This window comes from Thalassophryne amazonica, chromosome 5 (genome assembly GCF_902500255.1).
Source record: "Thalassophryne amazonica chromosome 5, fThaAma1.1, whole genome shotgun sequence".
NCBI classification, from domain to species: domain Eukaryota; kingdom Metazoa; phylum Chordata; class Actinopteri; order Batrachoidiformes; family Batrachoididae; genus Thalassophryne; species Thalassophryne amazonica.
The window spans coordinates 91,654,754-91,677,576 of NC_047107.1; the positions used below are offsets into that span (position 1 = coordinate 91,654,754).

The 22,823-nt window shown below is 41.4% G+C and overlaps 1 protein-coding gene and 1 long non-coding RNA gene across 7 annotated transcripts in view; one reads left to right on the forward strand and one right to left on the reverse strand.

The window, feature by feature from the left end:
• ksr2 (kinase suppressor of ras 2) overlaps positions 1 to 22,823 on the forward strand; it is a 494,388-nt gene that overhangs the window by 53,584 nt on the left and 417,981 nt on the right. The gene's annotated exons all lie outside the window — the stretch shown is intronic.
• LOC117510953 lies at positions 1,644 to 18,334 on the reverse strand. Its single transcript, XR_004560855.1, has 4 exons — positions 18,322 to 18,334; positions 11,216 to 11,220; positions 4,214 to 4,219; positions 1,644 to 1,796 (listed from the first exon to the last, which is right to left on the reverse strand). It is a non-coding gene; the product is annotated as an uncharacterized LOC117510953 (long non-coding RNA).

Genomic DNA, 22,823 nt, shown 5'->3' on the forward strand with positions numbered 1-22,823 from the left:
TGCTCTTTTTAGGAACCAGCCTCAAACGGCCAGTCTAGGTACTACACTTCTGCATCGGCTTCAATTCCAGTGGGCTCAAGTGGCCACTTGGGTTGCAGTTTTTGGTTTGGTTGAAATTTAAAATCTCATCACTAGATGGCATCAGAAACTGTCATGCTGCTTTAAACTTTTAGTGAGTCCCTTCAGCTGCCCTTGTTTGCACTCGGGGTCGCCACAGCAGATCCGAGGTGGATCTGCATGTTGAATTGGCACAGGTTTTATGGTAAATGGACTGCATTTATATAGCGCTTTTCGATCTGCATCAGACACTTAAAGGGCTTTACGATTATGCCTCAAATATTGTTTTTTATGATATGCTGGCTTTCTTAATGATTTGATGCTGAAGAAATGCTGCTAAAATTAAGTTTTATTGTGTCCACAATGACAATAAAGCTCTATTCTATTCACACAAACACTCACTACACACCGGAAGCAACTAGGGGGATTAAGGACCTTGCCCAAGGGCCCTTAGTAATTTTCTGGTCAGGCTGGGGTTTGAACTGAGGATCCTCTGATCTCAAGCCCAACATTTAACCACTAGACCATCACCTCCCCGTTTTATACCAGATGCCCTTCCTGACCCAACTCCACATTACATGGAAAAATGTGGCAGGAAATTTCTGCAGTGTAAACAAATGCATGAACAAACCACTTGGCCTCCTGCTTTAAAGGCAAGTCCCTTTGGCTGCTCCCTTGTTTGCACTTGGGGTCGCCACAGCAAATCCAAGGTGGATCTGCATGTTGAATTGGCATAGGTTTTACGCCGGATGCCCTTCCTGACGCAACTTCACATAACATGGAGAAATGTGGCAGGGGTGGGATTTGAACCCGGAACCTTCTGCACTGAAACCAAGCGCATTAACCACTTGGCCACCACCCCTGCTACTTGGCCTCGTGCTTTAAAGCGTTTAAAAGAGTGATCATTGTAATGCAAGGCGGCTTTGGGAAACTAGAAACGAATTTTAACCATACTGGTTGTTTAATCATCATCATCTTGCTGCTCTGGGGGTCGGCAGGGTTAATATGGAGTGACTTGGGCCAAGTTTGTTGTGATTTGGCGCTTTATACATAACATACTTATACATGAATTGAAATGTAATTGAATATTGAAGTGTATCTCTGTTTTGATATGTACTGTGTTGTGAATTTGTGTATATGTTGTTATGACTTATAATTGTTGGACTCATTCTAGCAGGGGTGGGCGCTGATAAGCTTTGCTTCTGCCCACACCCTTTCGGACTCACAGGCTTGTTTATATAACATTCATATTATTGGTACGTTTCTGTTCTTTTGGATTTGTGTGTGTGTCGAATAAATCCATTAATTCATTCATTCATCTTTCAGCTGCTCCCATTTGGGTTCATCACTGCAGATCACTTGTTTTGGTCTCACCCTGTCCTTTGTAACGTCTTCTGTCACATCAACCACCTGCATATCCTCCCTCACCACATCCATAAACCTCCTCTTTGGCCTCCCTCTGTCTGATGGCTCTATCCTCAGCATCCTTCTCCCTTTGTACCCTGGGTCCCTCCTCTGCACATGTCCAAACCATCTCCACTTTGTCTTCAAACTGACCCACCTGAGTTGTTCCTCTATGTTCATTCCTAATCCTGTCCACCCTTGTCACTCCCGAAGAGAATTGCAACATCTTCAGCTCTGCCACCTCCAGCTCTGCCTTCTGTCTTTTTGTTAGTACCACCATCTCTAAGTCATATAACATAGTTGGTCTCACGACTGTCTTGTAGACCCCCCCCCTCCTTTATTCTTTGGTCAGAAATCCCTCTTTCCACTCCACTTTGCCTGCGCTCTCTTCTTCACCTCTCTACCACACTCCCCATTACTTTGGACAGTTGACCCCAAGTATTTAAACATCTACTTTCACCACTTCTACTCTTTGTAACCACACTATTCCACCGAGCTCGCTGTCATTAACACATGAACTCAGTCTTGCCCCTGCTGACTTTCATTCACCAGGGCAGGGGTGCCCAAGTTCGGTCCTCGAGATCTACCTTTGTGACACTCTTAGTTGTCTCCCTGGTCCAGCACACCTGAATCCAATGAAAGGCTCATTAAAAGCCTGCTAACAAGTCTTTCATTGGATTCAGGTGTGTTGGAACAGGGAGACAACTAAGAGTGTCAGGAAGGTAGATCTCGAGGACCGAACTTGAACACCCCTGCTCCAGGGTGTATCTCTACATCTCTAGGCTAGACTCAACCTGCTGTCTACTCTCACTACAGATCTTGTCATCTGCAAACATCATAGTCCATGGAGACTCTTGTCTGATCTCATCTGTCAACCTGTCCATCTCCATTGCGAGCAAGAAAGGACTCAGAGCTGATCCTTAGTCTAATCCCACCTGCAGTTTGAATGAATCTGTCAGTCCTACTGCACATCTCACCGCTATCACACAATTCTTGTACATGTCCTGCACTACCGTCACATACTTTTTTGCCAGTCCAGACTTCCTCATAGAATACTACAACTCTTCTCTTGGCATCCTGTCATAAGCTTTCTCTAAATCCACAAACAAACAGTGTAACTCCTTCTGGCCTTCTCTGTTGTTCTCCATCAGTACTCTCAGAGCAAACATTGTCTGTAGTGCTCTTTTGGCATGAAACCATATTGCTGTACACATATCTTCACCTGTTTTCTAGGCCTAGCTTCTACTACTCTTTTCCATAACTTCATGCTGTGGCTGATCAGCTTTATGCCTCTGTAGTTACTGCAGCTCTGCACATCACCCTTTTTCTTAAAAATAGGAACCAGTACACTTCATCTCCATCCTCAGGCATCCTCTCACTTTCCAAGATTTTATTAAACAGTCTGGTTAGAAACACCAGTGCCATCTGTCATAGACATTTTCATGCCTCCACTGGAATGTCATCTGGACCAACTGCCTTTCCACTCTTCATCCTCTTCAGAGCTTCGCTCACTTTATCCTTACTAATCTCTTTTACTTCCTAATTTACTCTCTGCATATCATCCATCCTTTTCTTTTTCCCATTTTCTTTATTCAGATTCTCAGAATATTCCCTCCACCTTCTCAACACACTTTTCTCGCTTATCAGCACATTATCATCTGCATCTTTTGCCACCCTAACCCTAACCTGCTGCACATCCTTTCCAGATCTGTGCCTTTTTCTGGCCAATTGGTACACGTCTTTTTCTCCTTCCTTACTATTCAACGTCTTGTACACCTCACTATATGCCTTTTCTTTAGCTATTGCCACTTCTGTTTTTGCCTTATGCCACATCTCCTTGCACTCCTGTTTACTTTCTTCATTTCTCCAACTATCCGTTCTTTTTCGCCAACTTCTTTCTCCTTATGCTTCATTTTCATTCCACCACCAAGTCTCCTTGTTAGTTTATTTATTTAATTTATTCAGGCAGGTTAATCTCATTGAGATTGAGATCGACTGTATTTTACAAGGGAGACCTGGACAAATTTGAAAGTATATTTTTAAAAGACAATTCCTTGTCTTCCTTCCACTGTTCAGATGTCACACCCAGTACCTTCCTAGCTGTCTCCCACACCACATCTGCAGTACTTTTCTAGTTGTCCAAAATTGCTTCCCTTCCATCCAGTGCCTCTCACCTCATTGAATTTCACACAGCAGTCTTCCTCCTTCAGCCTCCTCCATCTGATCTTTTGTTGAATTCTCATTTTGTTTTTCTTTTTCACCTCTAAAGTCATCCTACAAACCACCATTCTGTTGTCGAGCAACACTCTTTCCTGCCACCACCTTACAGTCTCCAATTTCTTTTAGCTTGCATCTCCTACAAGAATGTAGTCCACCTGTGTGCACCTTCCTCCACTCTTACATGTCACACTGTGCTCCTCCATTTTCTTAAAGTAGGTATTCACTACAGCCATTTCCATCCTTTTTTGCAAAATCATCTACCATCTGTCCTTCCACATTCCTGTCCTTGATACCATATCTACCCATTACTTCCTCATCACCTCTGTTTCCTTCACCAACATGCCCATTGAAGTTACCTTCTACCACCACTCTTTCATGCTTGGGCACACTCTCCACTACCTCATCTAACTCACTCCAGAAAAATTCTTTCTCGTACCTGTGGGGCATATGCACTGATGATATTCATCATCACCCCTTCAATTTCCAACTTCATACTCATCCCCCTGTCTGACACTCACTTAACCTCCAACACACTCTTCTTAACTTAACATACTCTTGACCCCAACACCATTTCTCTTCCTATCCACACCATGATCCAACAACTTCAACCCACCGCCTATGCTCCAGCTCTTAGTTCCCTTCCACTTGGACTCTTGCACACACAATATGTCTGCCTTTCTCCTCTCTGTCATGTCAGCCAGCTCTCTCCCTTTACCAGTCATGCTGCCAAAATTCAAAGTCATGACTCTCACTTTCACACTTCTAGTTTTGTTGTTCTCCCACTGTCTCTGGACACATTCGCTTCCCCCTCTTCTTCTTCGCCCAGCAGTAGCCCAGTTTCCACCGGCACCCTGTTGGGCAATGGCACCGGCGGCTGTTGTTCACCTGGGCCTCGAATCATCTAGTATGGAAATTTGATTTGTACTCTGCATCTTTATTTTGGCTTGCTTGATGCCAGATGCCCTTCCTATTGCAGCCCTCCTCATTTATGCAGGTTTGAGGCCGGCACTTAGAATGTACTGGCTGCACACACCATGTGGTTGAGTTACTTGTTGTTTAATCAGATTTTATAAAAATTTGTTTTTTTTTTTTTGTTGTTGAAGTTCATTGTTAACAATTGGGTCCATATTTGTTGGGGCAGGGATAAGAGTTTTGTTCTTTTAGCTGTCTGTCACTACTTGTTAGAGTTGCAGACTGAACTTTAAATTGAGCATAATGAATTCCAGATCATTTGCTAATGGTTCCTATTGGTTAATTGTTACTGTATTTGAAGATTACACTCGTAGTGTATATTTTTAGTTGTGAAACATAACTGAAAAATTGTTTACTGACTTTACTGGGCAGCGTGTGTGTGTGTGTGTGTGTGTGTGTGTGTGTGTGTGTGTGTGTGTGTGTGTGTGTGTGTGTGTGTCACTTCCTCAATATTTAAATTTCACTGAGGTTATGTTTAAGGTTCACTCAGCTTTTTGCTTCACCAGTTACAGACTCATGACAGGCTTCAGCTTCAATTTCATGCTTTCTTTGTCACGTCTATCTGGGTACCACTCTGCCATGAAACTGTGACTAGTGAAGCAAGAGGCAAATGTTCTCTCTCCAGTCACAACCACTGAAGCTTGCAACTCCTTCAGCATTTTCATTGATGTCAAAGACTTCTCTCAGTAGTGTCTTTCATGCACTGTCACTCACTTTATGAGGACAACCTGCTCTATTCCGAGATACCATACTGTGACTTTGTCATGTGCTTTCTTCTTAATTTAACTGAGTTTCACCAGACACAGTAGTGTTCAGAATAATAGTAGTGCTATGTGACTAAAAAGATTAATTCAGGTTTTGAGTATATTTCTTATTGTTGCATGGGAAACAAGGTACCAATAGATTCTCACAAATCCAACAAGACCAAGCATTCATGATATGCACACTCTTAAGGCTATGAAATTGGGCTATTACTAAAAAAAAAAAAAAAAATAGAAAAGGGGTTGTTCACAATAATAGTAGTGTGGCATTCAGTCAGTGAGTTCGTCAATTTTGTGGAACAAACAGGTGTGAATCAGGTGTCCCCTCTGTAAGGATGAAGCCAGCACCTGTTGACTGAGAGTAAAATTGTTCTTTTTGGGTCCAAGGGCCGCAGACAATTTGTGAGACGACCCCCTAACTCTGAATTCAAGCCACAGTTCACAGTGAAGACAGTGAAGCATGGTGGTGCAAGCATCATGATATGGACATGTTTCTCCTACTATGGTGTTGGGCCTATATATCGCATACCAGGTATCATGGATCAGTTTGGATATGTCAGAATACTTGAAGAGGTCATGTTGCCTTATGCTGAAGAGGACATGCCCTTGAAATGGGTGTTTCAACAAGACAATGACCCCAAGCACACTAGTAAACGAGCAAAATCTTGGTTCCAAACCAACAAAATTAATGCCTCGCAGATGTGAAGAAATCATGAAAAACTGTTATACAATTAAATACTAGTTTAGTGATTCACAGGATTGCTAAAAAAAAGGAGTTTGAACATAACAGTGTTGAGTTTGTAGCATCAACAGCAGATGCTACTATTATTGTTTACACTGCCTTTTCTACTTTTTTTTTTTTTACTAATAGCCCAATTTCATAGCCTTAAGAGTGTGCATATCATGAATGCTTGGTCTTGTTGGATTTGTGACAATCTACTGACTCTACTGGTACCTTGTTTCCCATGTAACAATAAGAAATATACTCAACCTGAATTAATCTTTTTAGTCACATAGCACTACTATTATTCTGAACACTACTGTATGTCACATTTTTAAAGTTTAAACTTGGTTTACAGTGTTGGAATCATTGTACCTTTTGTGTGCAGGCCAACATTTTACAGGTCCAGTTCAGTGCACAGTTGTCTGTTGACATGTTTCATATCCCCTCAACACAGTACACCGAGCGTGGACCACCGTAGGTAATTCCCCTCAAATTGAAGCTGGCCATCTGGTTTTCCATTAACGGAAGGGTTTGTAAGGTTGTCCGATTGCTATCAAGTGTTCAACTGTCCTTGGGCAACACACTGAAACTTGAACACTCTCCAAACTTGGGCCAATAACCTCCCATGTATCAACTCAACAAGAACACGGGAAAAGATACAGACAAAAAGTCTGCAATGTATGCTCATGATTATTTCCTTTCAACTCTAATATGCTGTAAGACATAAAATATCAAAAACATTGTCAAATTCCCGATAAACAGGATCGGGTCCGAACTGTAATTTAAAGAGGGCCTACCAGCAGAAATCTTATTTTTGCTGACTTTAACCACAGTTTGTATCTGTGATGTAGAGGTTTAGATCCTGATGACACTTGGTGTTACCACATATTTTTTTCACCACATGTAAAGATGATGCGTCCACCAGATTTTCAACAGACATGGTCAGCAAAGCAATGCTTTAAATATTAAAAAAACTCTTTCTCAGCTTTATATTGACTTTGGCATTATTTACAATCAGTGAAGTTCGCGGTCTTAATTCTTCTTCCTCCTCTTCTTCTTCTCAGTTGCACTGTATTTCTTGGTGATTAATGCAAACAAATTTTCAGTGGTGGTCTTGTAGGTTTATGTTTCTACTGTTTGGGGAAAAAAAGAAAGTTGGGAAAGGTGGGAAGTTTTTTTTTTTTTTTTTTTTTTTTTTTTAAAATCACACCTCAGCACCATTTTGGAAGGACTCTTTGTAAGAGTGGTTCTTTAATGAGATCCTTTGTGTGCCACTGAATGAAACTGAAACAGTTGATAAATAATGAAAACGTGCCAAATATGTAATATTTATAAACTAGAGTGTGCTCTGAGCGCACGTACATCCGCCAACACTTTACACATATCTCTAACTATGAGAGACAAATGTTTGCAAGATTACTTGTAAAACTGTTTTTCTTCAAGCTTTGTGAAAGGGCCCACCAGGGGGCAGATCAATAATTTTTTTTAAACTTTCTGTAACTTTGCCAGATAAGGCATTAATTTTATACTATTTCATACTCTACATATGCCTGATCTATGTATTTTTTTTTTTCCTTCCGTAAAGATCTGTGCATTCTCTGAGAGGTGGATGGGTTTCAGGGCCTCCACAGGTCTTCAATTTAAAATTTTGTACTTAAATTATTAACTTAAAATTCAGGGGTGTCAGTAATTATGACCAGGACTGTGTGTACATCTTTTGATACAGCAGTATAGAGATTTAGGGCTTCCTGTCTTACTGTCTGGTTGTGAGACTTGAACACAAACCAGTGACCTAAGGTGACAAATGGATGTCTCTGGCACTCCTTGGGTTCATCCTTGGGTTACTAAGCAGTTGCTTTGATGAGTATCACTTGCATTGTGAGGGAGCATCTGCTGTGGCCATATGGCGTGTTTCTCTCTGGATGATCTAGATTTACAGGCGTTGAAGACCTCAGCGGTTGCCATTCACGACCCGGGGCGGTTCCATAATGTGGTACAACAAGTGCACATGCTCCCAGACTTGTTTGAACCCAGCGGTGTAGACTACTGTGGGACTTAAAATCAAATGCCTGTGTGTTTATATTACATCTTTTAATGAACAGACAAAAATAAAACAGGTTTAAAATAAATGTGCTAAAATATTTCATTTATTTTCCTTTCAATTAATTTAAAGAGAGCTACTATGTTTCTGTTTAATTACTTTATCTGATGACGGATGAATTGCTGTCAAGTCTCATCTTACTGATGTCAGTTGGATTTCTTTTGTTTCATGGTTGAACACAAGGGGGCATTGCAGTCCACACTTTTTTCTTGTCTTAAGGCTTTTTAAATCATTGTTTTTGCAGTAGTATAGTATATCCACAAGGAGGCAGTGGAGACTCATTGAAGTAACGTTTGTTTCAGTAACAACCTTTGATTCTCTTGTGTATATACACACACACAGTACTGTAACAGATGTCCCTCCACATAAAATGCACTGCTGTATAATTAGCAAATTAAGAAGATTTGGGTTTTTATTAATATGCCCTCAACAAAAAATAATGTTTGAGTATAAAATAGTTAACAAGGCTGTTGCTTGAAGTACTTTAAAAATGTAATTAACCTTGCATTTTTAATTAAACATAGCTTTTGTAACATAGCCTTAAAAATCAGGTTTGGGACTTTTTATTTGTGTTTTAGATTGCATATTGCTTATGCTGTTGCATTCATAAAACGTTCACACTCCTTTGTTGGTTTCTGTTTCCATCAGTGTCAGTCAGTGGATTACGATAGACTGTCCATGTATTTGCCACCAGCAGTGGGTCTATACGTGGTGAAGGTGTCAAACACATAGGGGAGGGGTCCACTTATTTTTTTTCAGTCACATTCATGTCTCTGGGAGTTCAGAATATGAGGTTGTGAGACATCTGGGAAGAGCTGAGGAAGTCGTGCCATTGCTGAGCAAAGATGTTTAGTGATACTGATATCTTTGCAGGACACCGAAAGTCAGTAGTGGGTTTGTGCTTCCGGTCTTGCTGTACATTTTTAAGACTTTGACTCTAATCAGTGATTTAAGGTCATAACTGCATGTCACCTGTGGCGCTACGTCTCTCTCGAGCATCCTTAGGTACCACTGCAATGATTTTATGCCAATCGTACAGTTACTTAAGGAGACTCAGCTGAGGTGTACTACTTGCAGCTACAGCACTATAGGGTCATGTGCGCTTCCATGAGCCTGATCCAGAGCACAGGTGCATCAGTGCTGAGGACTGAAGTGACTGGAAAAGGCCATAAATAAGCTGGTCGTAGCAGATATTACATATGGCTACTTTACGAAGAAATGAACGCACCAGTGGTCAGCCTGGGCAGTTCCCAGTCAAAACCCACGGCGGTTCCATAGTGTGGCAAATGTGGCATCAGCACGTGACAGCACGAGACCTGAGCATTTGTGTGTGTGATTTGCTCACTTCCATATGCTCTTATCTTGCTCATGAGTTTGATTGGAGTATGGAAGCAGATGCAGTCCTGAAAGAGTCACAGACAGAAAGGCAGGCAGGCTTTTCCTGGGCCCAGGACCCAGGAACCCTGTTTGAACCCAGGCCTTGACCTGGGTTCAAACCACACAGGCTTCAGACAGAAAGGCAGGCAGGCTTTTCCTGGACCCAGGAACCCTGTTTGAACCCAGGCCTTGACCTGGGTTCAAACCACACAGGCTTCAGGTGTCTGTGAAGGCCAGTTCTCTTTTGCTGTCACAGTGTAGCCAAGCCCATTTGTTGTATATCATGCGTGACAAGTGCTAAATATTCCAATATGGGTCAAGTGGAAATGTGTCACCACATGTGAATTTGAGGTGTGATTCACACATGATCGGGATGTGAATGCAGAAATGGAGCAATCAAACTAAGGATCGGCATGATCCAGTGAAATGAGCACAGGCAGAGGTTTTGTGGCAGGCTAACTTCTTGCTGATCCTAAACTATAGATCTGTGTGGAAGTATAATGGGCCTCATGTATCAACGTTGTGTACGGCGATATTTGAGCGTATATGGGGTGTACGCCAAAACGGCTGCGCTACTTGGCATTTATCAATGTGGTCGTTGGCGTACGCTGCGCTGAAAATATACACCAGGTCGAGAGGTGGCGTTATACAATGAACCAGCGCTGGAATCCACATAAAAATGAAGATGATCAACATGATAAACAGTGCCATTATACAAATCAATGCATATGTTACATAAATAACACTTTCCTGATTATACTACATAATAATCAATACAAATCCCGCTGTTGCGGGATTGTTATGGAGCACGATCCGTGGCTACAGCGCTGACAGGAAGGAAAGCGCTGCTCGCCTTTTTCTCCAGACTTCGAGCCTGGATCCAGAGCAGCGCTGAGCTTAACTTCATGTGGTGTGATCGTTTTAGACTATGAAATTGATAATAACTGTAGTTTCGTCATTCCCTTAATTCACCCGTGCTGCAACCAGGTTTTGTCATCTCCATTCGGTTGTCACAATAAAATAAATACAGAAATACATTTAAAAAATAAAGAAATCTGACAGATTAGGCGTGTCTTATTAATTGAGTGAGCAAATATCCACATGTCAAGAATTATTGACATGTGAAAAGAGAATACAGTGGTCCCTCGCTATAACGCCGTTCACCTGTCGTGGCCTCGGAGTCTCGTGGAGTATTTAGTCCAATTTTGCATGCCTTTTTTTTTTTTACACTGTTCTGTGTTCTGCGTATCTGTTTATAAGAATCTTGTTGCGCAGAAGAGAAAAAAGCACCAACAACTACTCATAACTGTGTTTGTCACTCGGAAACAGACACCTGCAGCCAGGTGTGAGTGGGAAAAGGCACAGCGCCAGGACGCAGAGGCCCGATCTGTGAAATAATGGTGAGTCACTATTAATAATTTCTTGTGTCCAACCTCGTTCGTTGATCGTTAATATTTTCCTACTAAGGTTTGAACTTTGAGAGTGTTTACACACGAGAGAAAAGTGAGAAAATGTTCATGCCTGATTGAGAAAGTGTATAAACTGTGTAGTGAGGGGTTTTACAGCTTTGACACGTCTATAATAATTGTAAAAAATAACGCTGACTACGTCGCGGTTTCGCGTATTACAGGCTATTTTTAGAACGTAACTCCAGCGATTAATGACGGACCACTGTAACACTTTATTGATTATATACTACAAAACAATTGATACGACAGCCGCTTTTGACGCTCTATTGGCACGCGTCGTGATTGGTGGAGTTCTTTTTCATTGCCGTCTTCCCGGCTTCCATGTCGTAAAATGAGGGTGTGTCTGAAGCGGAGTCTGAATATTTATGGGCGTGTTTTATAATTACGATCGTTTCCACCCGCCGCATTTATCAAGATCACGTCAGGCGTACGCCAGAAATGGGCAGGTGCGCACTGCTTGATACATGTCACGGCGACTTTGGTGTATTTCAATTTTACGCTGTAAATTTACGGCACAAGTGCGCAACATTGATACATGAGGCCCAATGTGAGCACAAAGTAAGGCAGATAGTGCAACAGGGTTGTCTCATTTCATCATGCGTTGTTTTGGGCGTAACATGAATTATGTTTTCTTCTGTTATTGCCTTTATAGCCCTGTGTCCATATATTGTTTATTTTTTCTGGCAGAAAAGCAATGAGCGAGCACCCCAAAAACGCTTCTTCCCAGCTTCAGTTTCCCAGTTTCAGTGGTGGCGACAAAAGCACTCAGCTAATGAGTGGCATATAACGTAGGACAATTTAAAAGTACTCAACCTCAGCAAGAACCAAGTGTTTGTCCAATCTGCTATCACAGAATTTTTTGTCCCTATTGTAGTAGATTTTGAGTGACAAATCAAGAAAAATAATCTTGTACTCTCATTTGCCTGAAAAGTGCTGCAGTGATGTAAGAGCACTTCTCTGAAAAGTTGAGAGATTTTCAAATAAAAAGTGCTCCCAGCAGTGTAAAAAAGAAAAGAAAAAATAAGATAAAAAGAAAAACAATGCTGAATGTGGCATTTTTTCTTTTTTCTTTATTTATTGGGAGGCCGCTGCTTTTGGCCACATACACTTTGTTCCAACTGGAAAAATATGGTGACATCCGGGGGGGATTAAAAACCCCTAAACAAAACCACTATATGGACACAGGGCCTAATAGTACAGCAGATAACTGTAAGAATCATTCAAATCCAGTTACAAGCACCAAAATTTGACTGTGTGTACCTTTTGGTACATGTTGTAGAAAAATAACTTTAGCCATTTGAATTTCAATAGGGAGCCAAGTGGGGGTCAATTGAAGAATTGCACAGGGTCAAAATTAAAAATTGTTCCAATCATATTGAAAATGATTGATTTCGTGACGTGAAACGTCAACGTGATTCAAATCCATATGGTTTTTGAAAAAAATAAAAAGGTCGGATACTTTTCTAACAGACCTCGTATGTTACCCGTAACATGAAACTAAGCATGATAGATGGTGCAAACGATTCCTTTTTTAAAATCCTACTAACTCTACCAGTAATTTGCATCATGTTTTACCATAATTGGAGCAACTTTAACCTTTGACCCCTGTACAAACTGAAAGTGACCTTGTCGCCATGCTTGCTGTTTTTACGTCATAACTCCAGAACATTCAGTTACAGACAGTCCAAACTATACCTTTTTGGAATCTTTGATCAGACACATAATGTGGTATAGCTTTCAATATGATTGGAACATTATTTTTTACCGCTATGCAGTTAGTTCTTCAATTAACCCATACTTGGCCCCCTATTGAAAATTCAAATGGCTAACATTATTTTTCTAAAATATGTACCAAAAGGTATACACAGTCAAACTTTGGTGCTTGTAACTGGATTTGAAGGATTCCTTTGCAAATATTCTGTTATCTGCTGCACTATAAGAGCCTCATGTGTTTGACTGTGGTACTTTGCTGTGTAATATGGCAGGCTGGCAGAAGGTTTTCTGACATTGAAATGGATCTGGCACACAAAGTGTCACAGCACTTCTGAAGTGTAGTAGTAGTATGCCTTGTTCTTGAAGCACCTCCTCCTCCATCTCTGTCCTGCTATGGGCTTCAGCAAGGCAAGACTGTCGTACTAAAGGTAATGTGGCTTTTGGAAGCAAGTGTTTATTGTGTATTTTGTGAATAAATGCCCTAGTTTAACCAAGACATGAAATATGAAGATGTGACATAAAATGTGTTTGAAACAAAACCAAAACAAAAGAAGTTAAAGAATGTATGTAATTGTTTATTTTTGCCTTGTTTGGACAAATTGCTGTAAAAATTAAGAGTAACTAGTTACCAGTGAAGGCTTCCTTGTCTCAAAGGGTTTGTCTTATTTCCTCACTGTCCACCAATGTTCATTTTTGCCATCCTGCCTAATCTCATTCTGGTTTCTGTGATTCGACAAAGTAGGGTCTGGCCAACCTTTGCAGCTCTATAATAGGGGGTGGTTGGAGATGTGTGAATACAGCACAGCAACATTGTACTGAGCAGTGAGAGAGAGACACTTTCTGCTGAGGGAAACAAGGTTTGTGCTGGTCCGTTCTTCATATTCGCAGCCAGATGGAGTTTGTGTTAAGAGGGAGATGTGTCATAGCTATGAACCATCTCTGTGTATGCACATGTGTGCATGTGAGTGTGAGTACTGATGTGTCCCCATGTATGACTGCTCTATTTTTAAATGCAATAACGGGTACAGTTTCATCCTTATAACCTGTATGAGATATTGAAAAAGTCTGTTTTAGATATTACAGTATATTAGAATTGAAAGCAGTCAATGAATATGAGCTTGTTGTGCAGAAAGTCAACTTTAATTTGAGGCTTATTTACATCCAAACTAGCTGAATGTTGTGCAGTCCCCCATTTTTAAGGTATGTCATTTAATTGAGTTGAGAATAGGGCTTGTGGCGGCACAATGTTTTTTTGGTCTTGCTATATCCTTTGGTAGTGGAACACCTTTTTCCCTCCAACCAGGCTGAGGTCGGATCCTTCTGAGCGTTTCTGTAATAATTCAATGAATGGGCGATTGTCCCCTTCAACTTCACCAGATCCCCTTTTTACCAGCATGTTTCAGGGTTCCACACAGGCCTTCATGGCTATCGTAATGGACCAAAGGATGTACCTTCAATCATACTTTGCCCTGTTTGACCCTCTCATGCTTTGGCGGTTTTTCCCCTCCCAGTCATGAGGAGATGGAGTTGAACTATGGGAAGCATATTTGGTACATGGAAGCAGATTGAGCAAACTGCCCAAAACTAGGTGCGATGGAGGAGGCTCGAGGATGACCTATGCTCTGAGAGTAGGGTTGTCACAATGACAAAATTTAGTAGTTGATATGAATACCAGAGAAATCACACAAGTCTCAATATCAAATTCAATGCCATGGTAATAATAAAAAAGGGCCAAATAGAGATATTGTTGAAATAATAAAAATATTTATATTTTTAAGCTTTAAGTAAACATTCACAAATAGTATTTGCTACATACAATAAAATTGTATGAACCAGGCATACAATAATTGAAATCTAATGTGGCTATTCCACAGAGCACCATTCCTTCTTGTTTACACCCCTATTCTACAGGGTACAGTTCTACTAGGATCACCCGCGATCCAAAAAAAGTGCAAGAACGGAATTAAATGTCTTAATATGGCTTGTCTCCTAACAGGCTGGCTTATAAAGTGCAGACTTGGCAATTGGATGTCTTATAAAGTGCAGATCTGGCAACTCACCTTAAAATGAAAGTAATGAGCTGCACCCTTGGCTGGAACCGCAACAAATGCTGCTTCGGCTTCAAATTTTTACCCTGATGGAGCATGATCAATCGGGTTTCAAGTCATACTCACTACGAATACCCCGTTTATGGCGCACTGTCCGACCGGGCAGTCACATCACATGACACGCAATCACTGATGATCACGGCCCAGGTGCACCCACCGAGGCAATCAGATGATGCCAGCGCACGTGGAAGTACCAAAGCTGTTAGCTGATCAGACTGGTTCACCTATGCAATCATGTGGCACCTGACCACTGTGTCATCACTACCTACAGCTGGAGAACACGTATCGCGTCATGAAGAACATCACCTCTCAACACACCACCATGATGCACATGTGTCGGCAGACTCTCATGACATGGTGAAAAATAAAAAGCAGCTCACCAGTCCGCTGCAGCTCACGTGACATGCGATCGCAACCCCACATGGTCAGTCCATCATGTGACAGCCTGACTGACAGGCCAGTGTGGGCAGCTCATTTGCCTCACATCCTGGAGCTGTGAGCCCATTCATGTGAGCGCTTTGCAACTCCTTACAGGGGGGCATGTCACTCGTCGATGATGGGATGTCTGTATTGACATGATCACACCCAATCACATGCACTACAGTTATGCGTTTGTCAGGGGACCATAGTTGACATGTAATTATGTCACGAGTTGGATGTCATTGGAAATCAAGCAGGGAGGGACCTGACCACAGCCAGTTACTGAATTCCTTGCGCCACTCCAATCTGCTCATCATGTGGCACCTGATCGCTGTGTCATTGCTATTCACAGCTGCAGAACACATATCATGCCGTGAAGAGCATCACCTCTCAACATGCCATAGTGATGCACATGTCGGCAGGCTCTCATGACATGATGAAAAATAAAAACACATATCACCTTTGGAACGCATTCAGCTGCGCCTCAGTGTGCACTGCAGACACCATGAGCCACGCTGCCCCAGGCTGTCATGACGTGATGAAAAATAAAAACACATATCACCTTTGGAACGCATTCAGCTGCGCCTCAGTGTGCACTGCAGACACCATGAGCCAGGCTGCCCCATGTGAAAATAGCTGTCTGATCATGTGAACGGCCAGACAAATGTCACATCCACCACGTGAGTTATATTCCACATGACGCGGTGTCCTTCAATGCGCCACATGGATTGGATGCACAGACAGCTGGACGCATGGAGCCAGCTGATATATTCATGATGTGAGTGCATGACTTCATTCATTTCAGTTCATTAATTCCTTGTTTCCATCCATGGGCATGGTTCATGAACAAAAAGCAACAAAAACAAAAAGCAACAAGCTTTTTATAACAGGAATTGGGGTTGGCCCACTCGTATACGACGGTGGAATACAAGTTTTATTAAATGATACACCATTTTTTAATGATATTAGATAGAAACTTACTTTTTTTTGCTGAAAAGTACACTCCGCGGACTTTTGATCCAGGGCTCCTCCATGCTTGTAGTCCTAATAGAAGCTGTGTGATGACGTGCGCAATGTGAGTGTCCAATCAGAATTGGTTCACTGTCACATGGTTTTCCAATATCCAGTCGTAGGGCAGATTTACCTCATGTGGTGAACCAAAGATTATTAGCAGAGATGTGTTACTAGTTGGCCCGTGAATGCTTGTTTGAATAGCCCTCTGGCTCCTGGCTCCAATGCGCCCAGCACCATTACGCATATGAATGGAAGTGATCAGAGTAAGAGGGCCTCATACAAGCTCACGTGGTGTTACAAAGAGTGTGAGTAGGAGGGATGCTTCACTACTTGGCGTGTGAATGTTATTGAATAAGCCTGTGGCAAGCTCTCTCGCTCCAGCAATTCTTGCGTAAAGCACCATTTATGCATATGAATGGAAAGTGTGAAAGGCCCTCTAAGTGTGAAACCTTGTTTTCATTGCAGGAAAACACTCCACAAACAGCCAACTTCATGGAAGTGAAAGTTTGTGATGTGACCTTTGTGTAATAGCAGACAAAAATTGCTTTGAGATGAAGACCAACAAAACACATAGGCCATTTTGTATATATTGTTCAAAATGTGCATTTGTGTTTATTGTTAGAACCCTTATTTTGTGCATTCTTTTGTACAAGACACCCAACTACCTTTCTGAAGTGTCAAAATAGTTGTTTATTATAGTTTGCTGTGTGTTTTGAATAAATGTGTGAAAATAAATTCCGCTTTATTTTTTCCTTATTTCTGATTGTAAACCTTTATTACACGTATAAAACAGCACTATAGTATATACAGTGAGGAAAATAAGTATTTGAACACCCTGCGATTTTGCAATTTCTTTGACTTAGAAATCATGGAGGGGTCTGAAATTTTCATCTTAGGTGCATGTCCACTGTGAGAGACATAACCGAAAAAAAAAAAAAAAATCCGGAAATCACAATGTATGATTTTTTTTAAAATTTATTTATATGTTACTGCTGCAAATAAGTATTTCAACACCCATGAAAATCGATGTTAATATTTGGTACAGTAGCTCGTTTGCAATTAGAGGTCAAATGTTTCCTGTAGATTTTCACCAGGTTTGCACACACTACAGCAGGGATTTTGGCCCATTCCTCCGCACAGATCTTCTCTAGATCAGCCAGGTTACTGGGCTGTTGCTGAGAAACACGGAGTTTGAGCTCCCTCCAAAGATTTTCTATTGGGTTTAGGTCTGTAGACTGGCTAGGCCACTACAGAACCTTGATATGCTTCTTACAGAGCCACTCCTTGGTTATCCTGGCTGTGTGCTTCGGGTCATTGTCATGTTGGAAGACCCATCCACGACCCATCTTCAATGCTCTAACTGAGGGAAGGAGGTTGTTCCCCAGAATCTCAATACATGGCCCCAGTCATCCTCTCCTTAATACAGTGCAGTCGTCTTGTCCCATGTGCAGAAAAACACCGTCAAAGCATGATGCTTCCACCCCCATGCTTCACAGTAGGGACGGTGTTTTTGGGATGGTACTCAGCATTCTTCTTCTGCCAAACACGGCGAGTGGAATTAAGACCAAAAAGTTCTATTTTGGTCTCATCTGACCACATAACTTTCTCCCATGACTCCTCTGGATCATCCAAGTGGTCATGGGCAAACTTAAGACGGGCCTGGACATGTGCTGATTTAAGCAGGGGAACCTTCCGTGCCATGCATGATTTTAACCCATGACGTCTTAGTGTATATTACCCACAGCAACCTTGGAAACAGTGGTGCCAGCTCCTCCCGTGCAGTTCTGGGCTGATTCCTCACCTTTCTTAGGATCATTGATACGCCACGAGGTGGGATTTTGCATGGAGTCCCAGTCCGAGTTCCATTTTCTAATAATTGCTCCAACAGTTGATCTTTTTTTCACCAAGCTGCTTGGCAATTGCCCCGTAGCCCTTTCCAGCCTTGTGGAGGTCTACAGTTTTGTCTCTGGTGTCTTCGGACAACTCTTTGGTCTTAGCCATGTTAGTAGTTGGAGTCTTACTGATTGTGTGGGGTGGACAGGTGTCTTTATGCAGCTAACGACCTCAAATAGGTGCTTCTAATTTGGAATAAGTGGAGTGGAGGTGGACTTTTTAGAGGTGGACTAACAGGTCTTTGAGGGCCAGAATTTCTGCTGATTGGCAGGTGTTGAAATAGTTATTTGCATCAGTAACATGCAAATAAATTATTAAAAAAATCATACATTGTGATTTCCGAATTTTTTTTTTTTTTTTTTTTTTTGGATTATGTCTCTCACAGTGGACATGCACCTAAGATGAAAATTTCAGACCCCTCCATGATTTCTAAGTGGGAGAACTTGCAAAATCGCAGGGTGTTCAAATACTTATTTTCCTCACTGTATATTCTAAAAGTACAGGTTTTACTGAAAACAAGAGACATACCACTTGATAGTGGGATGCAGGATGACCTTTTAACAGCAATAATAAAACATTTATGCCAGGCGAGTGAACTGTCCAAAAAATGCCCTCGGACCCAGGAGGGTTAAATATTTTAACAGACAAAATGAAATCCATATGTTTCCTCAATTCCAACATAGACTGTCAAGCCATCAAGCATCAATTAATCATCATTACCAGTAACATGATTGTCTTACATTTAAGCAGTACATTCATTGTTCTTATAATGTTATGTGCTCTCTCATTATGTTGTTCTTACACATTTTCTTCAATTTATGTACATTTGTACAACATTTAATTGCTTCTGCTGCTGTGTGAGCACGATGTGGTATCACACCTCTCACGTGGTTGCACTGTGTTCATGCCTGTGCCCACAAGTGTGCACGAAACCATTGCTGTGGGATCATACGGCATCCATACACGGCTGCCTGACCATCTGTCCATCCCGACAGCGGCTGGAATTTTTCAGGGTTTGCCATTTTGGCTTTTTTTCTGCCTGTTTCAGCCTCATTCACCCAACTTTGTGTTATGTATGAAGGGGCCACTAAAGATATTTGAACACGATTGAAGCCATTAAGACTGTGAACACCCAGAAGTTACTACACAATTGTGAAGATTTTGTGATTCGTGATATTTTTAAACAGTTTGAAAATTTGACCCCAATTTAAAATCTAGTGCCGATGATGGCCATAACTAAGTATATGCCAAATTCGTTCAAGATTGACAAAGGTGAATCAAGAATTTACGATGATGCTTCAAAATGCGCCCCGATTTGCTAATCGGGATGAAACAGGAAAGAATGGTGCTCTATGGAATAGGCCCATTAATCCTGAATAGCAAATCTGTGTACTTTTTAAAGCATCACAGTAACTTCTTGATCCATCTTTCATCCTGATTCTCAAAATTGTTGAAAGTACAGGTGAGCCTCATTAATTTGTGAGTCGGGGTTCACAAAATTGGACTGTGAGTTAATAAAGTTGACCAAAAAAACTTAAAATCAGCTTACCTTGCCATATTATAATAGTTTTGACCATATGAAGTGTAGATTAGTTCTTGAAGAAAGTATCAATCTTAGGTTGTAACAGATGTTCCTCCAGTTCTCTCTTCAAGTCATGAAGATGAACTTGCATCTGGATCTTCTTGGCCTCGTAGCCCAGGCGGTTGTACAGTTTCTCGGCATAGATGACTCCTATGATTTTTTTCATCTGGAGTTGTCATGCTCGGCCCCGGCTCGGGTTTTAGGTCTTAGCCCTTGGCATATTTCTTTTGTGATTTTCTGGTTTTACTTTTTATTAGTTCATACTTTATCATGTTAGTCTCCATTTGGTTCTGTTTATTGTTTTGCTTTGTTTATTATTTAGTCACTGTTTTCATTCAGCACCTCATGATTTAGTTTGCAGTCATTCAGTTATTTGTTGCTTTTCCTTGTTACACTTTCGTCACTGGTTCATTCTTTGCTTATCATTTATTGTGCAGTTTGTTACTCTGGGTCTTTTATGTTACTTTTGTCTTAGTTTAGTTCTGTTTATCACATTTGTTGTCTAATGTTTAGTCACAGGTTTTTATTATTTATCTTTGGTGTTGCTCATCAGATTATGTTCCATTTGTTATTCATTGCATTTTCTGTTTATCAGTTATCTTGTTTTATTCATTGTTTTTGCTGTGTTCACTGGGTTTTGTTTACTTGTGGATTAACCGATAGTTTGTTTTGTCATTTAATTGTATTCACTTTTCTGTACCGTTCAGTTACAGTTCCATTCTAGTTTTAGTTTTAATCATTAGTTTTCTGGTTTTCCCCTTTTTGATTTGTTATGGTAGTTCTTAAGTTTGCCCCTTTTGTTTTGTTCACATTCATTTTTGAACATGTCATGTTTCTCAGTTTTTCTGTCACTCACTTCTCTTGTTTTGCACCGCTTTGGTTTGCTCTCTCGCACACTCTTGCCTTTTTTCTCTCCTCTTTGTTCACTTCACCACACCTCTCTCCACAAACCTGCTTCACATCAGCCTGATTACTTTGCTCCTCTTTAAAACCCTCACAGTTCCACAGGTCACTGCCCGATTGTTGACTCGGCTCACTTTCTCGCCTTTTGTTGTCGTCCTGTTTTGTGCTTCTGTGTTTTTTTGACCTTGCTTGTATATACTCCAACCTCCGCCTCGCTGTTGCCCTGTACTCAGCCTGTTTTTTGACTCTGCCTCTGTTTTGCCTATATTACTCCTCGACGCCGGTTGTATGAACTTTGCTCGTTTCTGGACGCTGACCCAGCCTGCATCATGTCTGATACCTCTGCCATTAAGTTTGACTACCTGTGTACCGAATCCTATGCCTGGTCTTCTGATAAAGCTTTTTATCAATCTAAGCCAACCATGCCTGTGAGTCTGCATTGGTCTCCTCCTGCTTCATGTGTCAAGCCATCACCAGTCCTGACAGGAGTGGGTTCAGGATCATCTTCTTCCTCCTCGGGCTGTTGCACTCCAGTGATGAAGACTTTATCAGTGCAGGTTTCAGCTACATCGGCATCTTCATCTACGGTGGCCCAGGTCTGTACAAGCTCCCTCATAGATGAACACTGTTGGTCCTGCATCATGCATCATGATTTGAAGTTTTTTGGTTACGGATCTGGACGTGACCTTCCATCCTTCCCGCGACCGTACATGATGGCCACTGGCGCTCTTGCTTCCTTTAACAAACACAACTTGCTTGCTTTAAAATCTTCATAGAACTTGCTCAAGACGATGTGGATGCTATGACAATGAAAGAATGATCTGATTAGGTTCAGAATGTGTGCACGTGCCCGCCCCTCATGGGATCTTAGTCTTCCTCCTTGAGCTGCTGCAAATCAGCGATGAGAGCTTCATCAGTGTGGATGATTCAAAGTTTCTGGATTTGATCTTCCTCTTTAGATCCTTCCTGCCGGTTCAGATTAGGCTGGAATTTATACACACACCTGCTTCTCACACCCTGGGGCTCACGCCCACCTCTTGCGCCTGAGGCACGCACCCACCCCTTGCATGTGTGGCGGGCTCAAATTTATACTCGCACCTGCCCCTTCCAAAACCTGTCAAATCAAAATTGACTTTTATATGGTAGTCTAAATTTTGTTATTATAGTATTACTGTTGACAATATTGTTTTAATACATTCATGCCACTAAAGCAAACTGAAATTGTGAGAGAGAAAGAGAGTGAGCGAGAGACTGACATTCTCAAAGGTTGTATATTTGTTTTCCATCATTGTGGTGAAGTGAGATTGGTCTTATGTCAGTCACCAGCATGTTCAAGATTGCTTCAGTCATGGTATTTTCTTGCCGAGCTGTGCATGTTGTTGGCTTGGTAACAAAGTCGTCCAATGAAGAGGAACGTTATTTTTTAGCACTCTAACGTAGCGTTATAAAACATTAGCGTCATCACATTTTCTATTCAAACATGGCATTGTTATAACATTACAGCAATAAGCCTAATGAAATTGTTGTCGATAATGTTAATGTTTACAGCTATCAGTGTAAGTAAGTAGCTCACTATAGATGTTAATATTAGCGGCTAACTAGGCAGTTAGCTTACCAAGATGACTGTCCTCCTTCATCAGTGTCTGAATCAGCCACATCGTGCTTCTTTTTCAGATGCTCCTGCATCGCCGTTGTGTTGCTGTGGAAGGCACGTTCTGCTTTGCAGATTTAGCATTGCACGTTTTTCTCTTTAATTTGGTTAAAATGCTAGAAACTTTTCAGCTTCTTTGCCAGCTAGCCATGATATTGTTTGAGCATAACTATTCCGGTGACATCACGGCTGACCTGGATTACTACCACTGCACATGTGCGTCAAGGACAGAAAGGCAGCGGTAGGTACAGCAGCAGTTTTGAGAGAAAAACAAAGCTTAAAAAAAATAAACGTTGACGTTGATTATTAAATTAGACTCAAATGATTTTGATAGTCGATGTAATCATGACTACTCAACTAATTGTGCCAGCGCTGCTATGGTGACTCCTGCCGGAGCAGTAAGAAGAAGACGACTGTACTAGATCATTACTAGAGTAATGACACTTTTAGTGAA